Below are 11,772 nucleotides of genomic sequence, written 5' to 3'. Positions count from 1 at the left end.
TGTTTTTAGTTCACAAGAAATAACCAGGCCTTTCTGGAGGCCATTGAGATTTTTTTTTAAATCAACATTAACATTTAATATGAGTCGGAACATTCACAAAAAAACAATGTCAAGTCGATATATGAGTTCAGTTATTTGCATTCCTTATTTTTAGACGTAAACCACAACACGTTCCATAGTTACACGGCACAATGTGACAAAAATATATAATCAAACTTTGATATTAAATGACAAAATTTACAATTTCATTAAATCGTCCTTGTATCTGACAATGTACAAAACAATGTGAAACGAGGCACAACAGGGGGAAATACAATCAACCAACATGTTAAAATTGACACATTTTGTCTGGTAAATAATTCAAAACGCTTTCCCCTTCTAAATTATTGCAAATATAACGTTGTTTCCATGCAGCGTTGTGTGTACATTGTAGCCTATTGGCACGTCAGTGTAAATGTGTGCTTGATATTAATCCTCAATAGTTTCTTCCCGTTTACATTACGAGAATATAGGCTACTAAGTGTTAAAAGTAATGTCTATTAACTTGAGTGACTTCAGTAGGCTATGCAAAAAAAGTGCGTTTCTCTCAGCCGCCAAAACTGAGATTATTCATCGTGTGACCGTTTGGAGCACACCGGGATGATGCTCAATTACGCATGAAAGAGAATTATGCTGTTGCATATAAAGTTCGTTCCATCTTGTGTTTTGAACTTGCAGCTTCCAAACAATTAAACCTCAATCTCTATTGTCTTTAGTTCATCAAAGTTTCTAAAATATTTATTCCATAAACCTATTGTCTATAGTGTATTCTATAACGCCCGCGAGGGGCATCCCGCCAGCTGTCCCGTGCTAGAGGAGCAGACTCCGCTAGATATGCTTATAGAACCGGTACCGGAGTGATCAGAGTTCGTGTTGTTTGATGACGCAGTGGATGATTTTTTATCTTTCTGTCTGAGATGAATCCTGGTGTGTCTTTTGCGCTCGTCGCTCCTCGCGAACTTACGGCCACAGAAATCACAGGCGAAGGGCTTCTCTCCGGTGTGCGTGCGGATGTGGGTGGTGAGATGGTCGCTGCGGCTGAAGTTCCTCATGCAGATCCTGCAATGGAACGGTTTGTGTCCCGTGTGGATCCGGATGTGTCTGGTCAGCTCGTCAGACCGGGAGAACCGCCGGTCGCAGCCCTCCGCTGGGCAGGGTACGGCCGCTCATGGACCGGGGTCTTGCTCTCGGTCTGTTGGGGTATTTTCTGGGCCGCAGGATGGGTCTCAGGGGAGGTTCTGGGGCTGCGTACGCCGTGGGAGTCTGGGTCCATCCGAGACCGGTCCACCTAATGTAAAGTTCCCTAATAGTGTTCAGGGGAGTCAGAGGTGGGGGTACTCTGGAAGGGAGTCCAGTGGGCAGGGGAAGGGCTTGCGGTCAGGCATGGCCTGCATGTCCCGCTGACAGGGCGGCTGGAAGAACCCAGCGTAGTCTGGGATGATGGGGAAGAGACCCGAGTCTGTGTTGGGCTTGGGGGAGGAGTAGGACGGCGGCGGGTAGGAGATACCGGGGCCGGTGGAGAGGAAAGCCGACGGGTCCTGGTAGACCTCCCCACAACCGGAGTAGGGAGGCGGGGGAGAGTAGATGTGATGCTCCATGTCGGCCTGGTTCTGGGCCATGGTGCAGCTGAGCGTGGAGGAGAAGTGGCCGGGAGAGGAGGAGGACGCAGGGGAGGAGGAGGCAGAGATGGCTGGGTCATGCCCAGGATCCCCGCACTCACTATGTTGATGACGCCCTCTGGGTTCCAGTTACCGGGATACTGAGAGTCGATGGAGAACTTTCCCCATGTAGGTGAAGGTCTGGTTCCGATGGCCAGGCGGCTGGGAGAAGCTGGAATAAGACAGGTCGAGAGCGTTTCTCCAAGCTCATATCGCCACTCATCAAGCCATCTGGAAGATAACAAGAGACATCTTAGCAGATAATCACAAAACAATCACGAAACAAACAAATCAGAGAGCTTCAAACACACACTGCAGGTCCGTTCTCGTGCGCACAGTGTTTGGATCAGCGGTGCGTGCTGCGCGCTCGCCTCCTTACGCACTCATTCATTCAACTTTTCAAAGGGATGTCGTTTTACTTTTATGCAAACTTTTTTTTGAAAAGTGCTTAACTCTAGCCATGTGCCTCTAAAACAGAACATTTTATTACCACTGATACAAATATCCAGACATAAATGTGTCCCACAACCTTTAATTCTAAATATTTCCAAAAGCTTTTGGCCAAGGTGAAAAATGCAATATCAAACATTGTGCATAATATTATAACTGAAAGGAGTAGCCTATACGTTTCTTCTCCAAGAACCAAATACAGCACAAGTTGCATTCTCTTAAAGTCCCCATGATATCCAAACAACACCATGTATAGTCCAAGCTTACCTGGAGCTCCGCTAAGATGGTCGTGGTAGTGGCCTCCCAAATCAGCGTTAGGAAAGATAGCCACCCCGGGCGGCAGACTGTCATGATCCACCGGGTAGATACTATCAGAGAGAGGATGGACAAACGCACCCAGAGAGACCGGGACTTTGTCTAAAGTTTTAGCTGTCATCATTTAACTAACGGGTCCTCGCTGTTTCCAGGTTCAAACGGTATTTGAACCGGCTGGTTGAGTATGTGTGGCCTTACAGTCCTGTCCTACACTGGAACATCTGATAACCTGTCCGGAGAAGTTGCCAAACTCTGGAGCGCCTGTTGATACCACCTCTATAGCCGACTCTACTCTCTCCAGAACATCAGGCTGTTTAGTGAATGACGGGTCCTGGCAGCACGAGCAGCGGTAGTATGTATTTATCAGAGGGGCAGTGAATGCGCCACTACGTCACTGCCCATACAAGGACCGTGTGGTTAGCGAGAGGAGGCGCTGGGGGATCCTATTGGCCCCGGGCTGCGTGACGAGATCACAGAACACTTGTCAATGGAGAACCCACAAGTGAAAGTTGCCAATATAAAGTGATACAATGTTGTTGTTTTTTTCATGCAGCTTCCATTAGCACGAAAATTATAAAACAATACAGGTGAAAATAAATGAAACAAATGCATGATGGCATGGTATCAGTTTAGACTGACATCAACGTTATAAGCTTATCTGGTCTGTACGATTTGAAATGTTTCCTCTACACATCGCCTTCAAAGAGGAATTCCGGTTCTTCTCTAAAAGCCATACATGGTTTTATCCGGTAAATCTAAGAACACCCCTGCCTACATATAAGGGTCATATTCCGGAATATGAGCGTCGGAAACTGTCGAATCTTGCCGAGCAGAGAGCAGCGGCTGAACTACCGTCGCAAACCACAATCAAATGAGAGACACAATCACGGGAATTTTCACCTTCGCTGCATTAGACTCGGAAACTTTGTCAGGGTCATTTGAATAGGCTTTGCTTTAGGAAAGACTACAAGCCTATTTACTTATGAGCTATTTATATCAATAGAAGGGGAAAGTATATGTCTTGAAATTATTTTTTTATAGGCTACAATTGTCTCTAGTGGCAAGTTTCATGACTTTGACATCCTAAAATAAAATGGGTATAGTCATGTGGTCTAATGATAACGGAACATATGGATACTGTAGTAGACCCAGGTTAGTTATACATTAGGCTATTAACTAGGCCTATAATCTATCATAGTCAAATATACATTTTTATATTGTTAATATAGGCTACTAATAATATGATTACTGTATTTGTTATTATTATTATTATTATTATTATTATTATTATTATTATTATTATTATTTATTATTATTATTATTATTATTATTTTGTTGTTGATTCTCAATACTATTGCCCTCCAGCGGTGTTGTCCGGAACTGAGAGGTCGATTCATCTGTCCGGCACGCCATCTAGGCTACTTACTGTCTGGTGTTTCAATGACACCCATCTAAAACCTCGGGAACCCCACGCGCATTTTAGAAAACCGGACATAGTTCACAAAAACATTTCCGTTCAGAGACGATAAAGGCGCTGTATTAAATATTGCAATGAGCACAGCTTGGTAGACTTGGTATACTGGTAAAGTCCCCCTGTGGGTTGAGAAACTTGAAAGTTAAAACTAGATGGGTGGGCGAGCGGGTCGTGGGCCTGGTTGGAAGGCAATTTCCAGATTGTGGCTGTGTCAAGTAACGTGTGGGAGAAAATTATCTAAATTTAAACATTTGATGACTATAAAAAGTTATCACATTTTCTTGATACTTACACATTAGGCTATAGGTATTATTATTTTATTAATAATATGCCATTTATTGTAAGTAGTTAGGCTTATTATTATGTTGATATTACTATAATAACGATTGAATAACAATTATTGCTAATAATAATATCAACAGGATATAGACAAGACTGAATCCTTCATGATTCAGCTCCCTGACTCTGTGAATGGAAAAGGCTCTGGTTGATTTGCGAGGTTTCCGGTTTGTAAGGAAACCGCACCGAGCATCATGATCCCACACACTCCTCACATTAATCCTGTTGTAGTCAATAAAGGCTGTCAATGAGAACTCTATTAATTTAACACGAGCCATGCTGCTGAGCGCGCCTTTCACCGGCCCCGTCAGTTAAAAGTATCATTAACAATATGGGAACTGACTGTGAATAAAACTCTACTAGACCGCTGCTCAATCAGACGATTGTAGCCTATAAATGGCAATAGATAATGTATTTGTTGTCAAGGCTGTATTGGTGAAAAGGAGAGATAAAGGCAGACTGCTTGATAACCTAATTAACAGACCTACATATTTACTGTTCCTATATGTAGGAGGTTTGAGGTCGAAACCACAGGAGAGGTGTGGGCTATGCGGAGTTGCGTGGTAGGAACACGATGATGAGCGAAAAAACGTTATGTTTATGAATCACGACTTTTTAAATTATATTTTTTAATCTTCCAGCATTAAAACAGCAGATTCTGTATTTGTTAAGATAGTCCAAAGTTGTTACGGAAACGTTGCAAAATGATCAGCATCCATTTGCTCTTGTATTCCAACGGTTCAGTGTGTAAAAGTGCGTGTCTCTTCTCCTCGTCCTGAACGTCATCATATCAGGCTCAATAGGTCGTCAGGATCTGTCCTGTGTGCTCACAGACAGACAGGGGGCAGCATGCTGCGTTACCTGACCTGGAAGCAGCCTGGTGTATTGCTCTGCTTCACTGGGTTTAATCCTATAAAGCGCTTGTCATTAAAAAAAAAAACTCAGTCCACAATATCAAACGTTAATCCTGCCAAAATGTCACCACTGAGCAGAGAATAGTGTCCCCTCTAAAGGAACAAAAGCCTGCCAGAACAATTGATATTGTATTAGGAGGCTGTAGGAGGAGATCCACTTTATTTAGTTTAGGCCCACATGAGATCAACAGACTTAGGAGTCGCTCTCAGATTAGAAGAATTAAGAATATTTAGAAAAATAGAGCAAAATAGTGTGTGCGAGTGTGCGTGTGTGTGTTTGTGTGTGTGACTGTGTTTGTGTGTGTGACTGTGTGTGTGAGTGTGTTTGTGTGTGTGACTGTGTGTGTGTGTGTTTTTTGGTGTGTGACTGTGTGTGTGAGTGTGTGTGTGTGTACAGTATGTGTGTGTGAGTGTGTTTGTGTGTGTGACTGTGTGTGTGTGTGTGTGTGTTTTTTTTTGTGTGTGACTGTGTGTGTGAGTGTGTGTGTGTGTACAGTATGTGTGTGTGAGTGTGTTTGTGTGTGTGACTGTGTGTGTGTGTGAGTGTGTGTGTGTGTACAGTATGTGTGTGTGTGTGTGTGTGTTGGAATGCCCCCCTACACCCCCCATGTGAGTTTCTGTTTAAGCCACTCTTTCCAAACGGTGAGGTTCTAACACAGTAACACACTGTGTTCTGAGACAGTTCTGCAGCAGCCTTTGGTCCAGCCCCACAACAGAGTCTTGTTCATGTCAATGCGTTCACAACGACCTCACTTCTTTGACACTCTGAATGTTACCTTTGTGTCTGACAAACTTCAGAAACTAAAAACTTTTCATCCACACATTCTAGTGACATGAAAGACATTGAGTTCAGATGAAGGTCCAACTTTTTTTGGGCCCACAGACTAAGACCATACACCGGCGGTAGCCTACACAGTGTGCTGCGATTTCATTGTAACTTCTAACTACATGTGACAAGACATTCACCACCAAATGAGAAACCAAACCACAACCCCCCCGCTGTCTCCCACCTCTGTCACCTCCTAAGACAACAACACGCCCATGTATCATTCCACAGAGAACTGTCACAGTTATACTATCAAACATCCATCTACCACCTCCATCCTCCACCGCCCCCCACCCTGCAACAAGCTGTTTGTGAAGCACAGAGAGACCATCACTATCTCTGTCTATCTAACATTGCTCCACCAACCTTCTTCGTTTGAATGGTGTAGTACTGTCTAATCTAGCCTACACCCCCAGTCCACCAGACCAGCATGGCCGTTGTCACCCAGAAAGACCATCCGTTAAAGATCATGTTTTCTATAAGCGTTCGTAACCGTAACAACCCCTCGGTGGGTTATCGACTGGAGTGCGTCTCCGTGAATCGCTCCGTCCGTTCGATAGCTGCAACCAGCCACAGTCAGACCAGACGTTTACATGGTCCTGTCTGCGCTACCAGCCACAGTCAGACCAGACGTTTACATGGTCCTGTCTGCGCTACCTGCCACAGTCAGACCAGACGTTTACATGGTCCTGTCTGCGCTACCAGCCACAGTCAGACCAGACGTTTACATGGTCCTGTCTGCGCTACCAGCCACAGTCAGACCAGACATTTACATGGTCCTGTCTGCGCTACCAGCCACAGTCAGACCAGAGCGTTTACATGGTCCTGTCTGCGCTACCAGCCACAGTCAGACCAGACGTTTACATGGTCCTGTCTGCGCTACCTGCCACAGTCAGACCAGACATTTAAATGGTCCTGTCTGCGCTACCAGCCACAGTCAGACCAGACGTTTACATGGTCCTGTCTGCGCTACCAGCCACAGTCAGACCAGACGCTTTACATGGTCCTGTCTGCGCTACCTGCCACAGTCAGACCAGACGTTTACATGGTCCTGTCTGCGCTACCTGCCACAGTCAGACCAGACGTTTACATGGTCCTGTCTGCGCTACCTGCCACAGTCAGACCAGACGTTTACATGGTCCTGTCTGCGCTACCTGCCATGAGGCCCGTCGGTGTGCCTGTCAGACCAGACGTTTACATGGTCCTGTCTGCGCTACCTGCCATGAGGCCCGTCGGTGTGCCTGTCAGGAGCCACAGTCAGACCAGACATTTACATCGTCCTGTCTGCGCTACCTGCCATGAGGCCCGTCGGTGTGCCTGTCAGACCAGACGTTTACATGGTCCTGTCTGCGCTACCTGCCATGAGGCCCGTCGGTGTGCCTGTCAGGAGCCACGCCATTTCTCCGCCTAATAGCTCTGGGCTGAATAAACACTGGTGACAGAGTGATGCCAGAGGAGCAGGGCTGAATAAACACTGGTGACAGAGTGATGCCAGAGGAGCAGGGCTGAATAAACACTGGTGACAGAGTGATGCCAGAGAAGCAGGGCTGAATAAACACTGGTGACAGAGTGATGCCAGAGAAGCAGGGCTGAATAAACCCTGGTGACAGAGTGATGCCAGAGGAGCAGGGCTGAATAAACCCTGGTGACAGAGTGATGCCAGAGGAGCAGGGCTGAATAAACCCTGGTGACAGAGTGATGCCAGAGGAGCAGGGCTGAATAAACCCTGGTGACAGAGTGATGCCAGAGGAGCAGGGCTGAATAAACACTGGTGACAGAGTGATGCCAGAGGAGCAGGGCTGAATAAACCCTGGTGACAGAGTGATGCCAGAGAAGCAGGGCTGAATAAACCCTGGTGACAGAGTGATGCCAGAGGAGCAGGGCTGAATAAACCCTGGTGACAGAGTGATGCCAGAGGAGCAGGGCTGAATAAACCCTGGTGACAGAGTGATGCCAGAGAAGCAGGGCTGAATAAACCCTGGTGACAGAGTGATGCCAGAGAAGCAGGGCTGAATAAACCCTGGTGACAGAGTGATGCCAGAGGAGCAGGGCTGAATAAACCCTGGTGACAGAGTGATGCCAGAGGAGCAGGGCTGAATAAACCCTGGTGACAGAGTGATGCCAGAGGAGCAGGGCTGAATAAACCCTGGTGACAGAGTGATGCCAGAGGAGCAGGGCTGAATAAACACTGGTGACAGAGTGATGCCAGAGGAGCAGGGCTGAATAAACCCTGGTGACAGAGTGATGCCAGAGGAGCAGGGCTGAATAAACCCTGGTGACAGAGTGATGCCAGAGGAGCAGGGCTGAATAAACCCTGGTGACAGAGTGATGCCAGAGGAGCAGGGCTGAATAAACCCTGGTGACAGAGTGATGCCAGAGGAGCAGGGCTGAATAAACCCTGGTGACAGAGTGATGCCAGAGGAGCAGGGCTGAATAAACCCTGGTGACAGAGTGATGCCAGAGAAGCAGGGCTGAATAAACACTGGTGACAGAGTGATGCCAGAGGAGCAGGGCTGAATAAACACTGGTGACAGAGTGATGCCAGAGGAGCAGGGCTGAATAAACACTGGTGACAGAGTGATGCCAGAGAAGCAGGGCTGAATAAACACTGGTGACAGAGTGATGCCAGAGAAGCAGGGCTGAATAAACCCTGGTGACAGAGTGATGCCAGAGGAGCAGGGCTGAATAAACCCTGGTGACAGAGTGATGCCAGAGGAGCAGGGCTGAATAAACCCTGGTGACAGAGTGATGCCAGAGGAGCAGGGCTGAATAAACCCTGGTGACAGAGTGATGCCAGAGGAGCAGGGCTGAATAAACACTGGTGACAGAGTGATGCCAGAGGAGCAGGGCTGAATAAACCCTGGTGACAGAGTGATGCCAGAGAAGCAGGGGCTGAATAAACCCTGGTGACAGAGTGATGCCAGAGGAGCAGGGCTGAATAAACCCTGGTGACAGAGTGATGCCAGAGGAGCAGGGCTGAATAAACCCTGGTGACAGAGTGATGCCAGAGAAGCAGGGCTGAATAAACCCTGGTGACAGAGTGATGCCAGAGAAGCAGGGCTGAATAAACCCTGGTGACAGAGTGATGCCAGAGGAGCAGGGCTGAATAAACCCTGGTGACAGAGTGATGCCAGAGGAGCAGGGCTGAATAAACCCTGGTGACAGAGTGATGCCAGAGGAGCAGGGCTGAATAAACCCTGGTGACAGAGTGATGCCAGAGGAGCAGGGCTGAATAAACACTGGTGACAGAGTGATGCCAGAGGAGCAGGGCTGAATAAACCCTGGTGACAGAGTGATGCCAGAGGAGCAGGGCTGAATAAACCCTGGTGACAGAGTGATGCCAGAGGAGCAGGGCTGAATAAACCCTGGTGACAGAGTGATGCCAGAGGAGCAGGGCTGAATAAACCCTGGTGACAGAGTGATGCCAGAGGAGCAGGGCTGAATAAACCCTGGTGACAGAGTGATGCCAGAGGAGCAGGGCTGAATAAACCCTGGTGACAGAGTGATGCCAGAGAAGCAGGGCTGAATAAACACTGGTGACAGAGTGATGCCAGAGGAGCAGGGCTGAATAAACACTGGTGACAGAGTGATGCCAGAGGAGCAGGGCTGAATAAACCCTGGTGACAGAGTGATGCCAGAGGAGCAGGGCTGAATAAACCCTGGTGACAGAGTGATGCCAGAGGAGCAGGGCTGTGCCGATTACCCTGTTAGTACTGTGTCCCAAAGGGCACCCTATTCCTTAGACAGTGCACTACTTTTGACCTAGGGACCCATAGGGAATAGGGTGCCATTGTCTCAGATCTTTAAACATGGCCTCAGAGCCTGGACGTCCATAACGAGATGAGGTAATGAAGCTGCCCTGTTTTACGAGCCGTATTAACAAGCCTCCCTGTCTGACACACTGGTTATAGATAGCCTGACCGCTCTAGCTCTCCGCTTGGCACAGCTACTGCTTCACAGGGACGACACACTGGTTATAGATAGCCTGACCGCTCTAGCTCTCCGCTTGGCACAGCTACTGCTTCACAGGGACGACACACTGGTTATAGATAGCCTGACCGCTCTAGCTCTCCGCTTGGCACAGCTACTGCTTCACAGGGGATGTTCCTAGTTCAAATGACAGTTATTCTCTTCTGGTCTAGTCAAATACAGCAAGGTTCTTCATCCACGGCTGGTCTGAATACTGATGTCTGTCTGAGGGAGTGGACCTTCTAGCACTGTGGAGATGTGCTGTACTGTCATAGTGCAAGTTCTCATTATGTGATCTGAAATAGGAAAACTTTCCAAAATATATAACTAAATTATAACATAAACAACCTTGTAGTGGTCCTTAATAACTTTGTAGAGGTCACTAGAGGTCATTCATTTCATCATTGCCGTTGCTAAGTGCTCAGTGCTGAATTAAAGCTGCGATTGTACTGTAGTGTATGTTATTGGTAGCCCATTGAAAGTGTCTCAGTCAGGAAACAAAAGGTCTGCAGTCTGTCTCCGAACACTGGAAACCTATGTATTGTTAACTCCATCTGAATGTTTCACATTTTCAGGAATTCTCATCATCCTCCTCCTCAAATGAAATGAGGAAACAGTTTGAAATGCTCTTGTTTTCTGTGTCTCGCCCACACACACAACAATGTTAGCCCACTGAGCCCCAGGGGCCTGTCCTGGCAGCCAGGGCCTGCTGAATGCCTGGTGGACGACGGGGCCGATGGGGGCCTCTGGACGGGGCCTTTGGGGCCGATGGCAGGTCCTGCTTGGGACTGATGGCCCTGAGCACACTGCCTCACCCACCCGCCAGCTGCTGAACACAGACGTTTAGTTTTTCTGCGTGTGCTGGAAGTCAGCCGGGGCCAAATGGCTCCTAGCTATGAGGATTTATTTAATCACTTGTTTCCTTTGTTTAGTTTTGAGTTCTTCTGTTTTTTTTGGGGGTGCCAGTCCCAACCAATCTATCTGGATGTTTTGGTGTTATGCAGTGAATAGTAGTTTGAGTCTGGTTTTTGGGGGTGCCAGTCCCAACCAATCTATCTGGATGTTTTGGTGTTATGCAGTGAATAGTAGTTTGAGTCTGGTTTTGGGGTGCCAGTCCCAACCAATCTATCTGGATGTTTTGGTGTTATGCAGTGAATAGTAGTTTGAGTCTGGTTTTTGGGGTGCCAGTCCCAACCAATCTATCTGGATGTTTTGGTGTTATGCAGTGAATAGTAGTTTGAGTCTGGTTTTTGGGGTGCCAGTCCCAACCAATCTATCTGGATGTTTTGGTGTTATGCAGTGAATAGTAGTTTGAGTCTCAGCGGAACTGATTGATAACATGGTCATGTGCTTTGTTCCTTGTCAAATGCCCTGATAGTTGATCTGTTAGCAACTGCATGATATTCAAACGAGAGGAGATTTTAACAATCATATTTGTTCTCCTATAGGCTAAAGTACAGTTATCTAAAAATAATTAGATATTTACAAAGCTATTGGATTTAGATTTTTTTATTTTTTTACATAGGGAGAAAAGAGAGGGAAAGTGCAATGAGAAAGGAATGTTCAACACTGGCTCTTGGTCAGTTGGTCAGACCCTAGCCCTCTTCTGGTCAGCCATAGGACCTCTCTAGGACAGAGCAGCATAAAGCAACCTGTCACCCTCCACCCACTCCTCCCTCCACCCTCCACCCACAGCCTCAGATGAGCTTTGTCCCACAGCAGTGAATGGGGGGGACAGCAACCTGTTATAATACTGGCTGAGATCTCAAGACAACGTGTGGGAGATGC

The 11,772-nt window shown here is 47.2% G+C and overlaps 1 pseudogene; it reads right to left on the bottom strand.

The window, feature by feature from the left end:
• Positions 1 to 576: 576 nt before the first annotated feature.
• On the bottom strand, positions 577 to 2,783 carry LOC123488204 (annotated as a pseudogene).
• Positions 2,784 to 11,772: the final 8,989 nt, after the last annotated feature.

This window comes from Coregonus clupeaformis, unplaced genomic scaffold (genome assembly GCF_020615455.1).
Source record: "Coregonus clupeaformis isolate EN_2021a unplaced genomic scaffold, ASM2061545v1 scaf2049, whole genome shotgun sequence".
NCBI lineage: Eukaryota > Metazoa > Chordata > Actinopteri > Salmoniformes > Salmonidae > Coregonus > Coregonus clupeaformis.
This window is presented reverse-complemented; position numbering and strand designations above follow the sequence as displayed.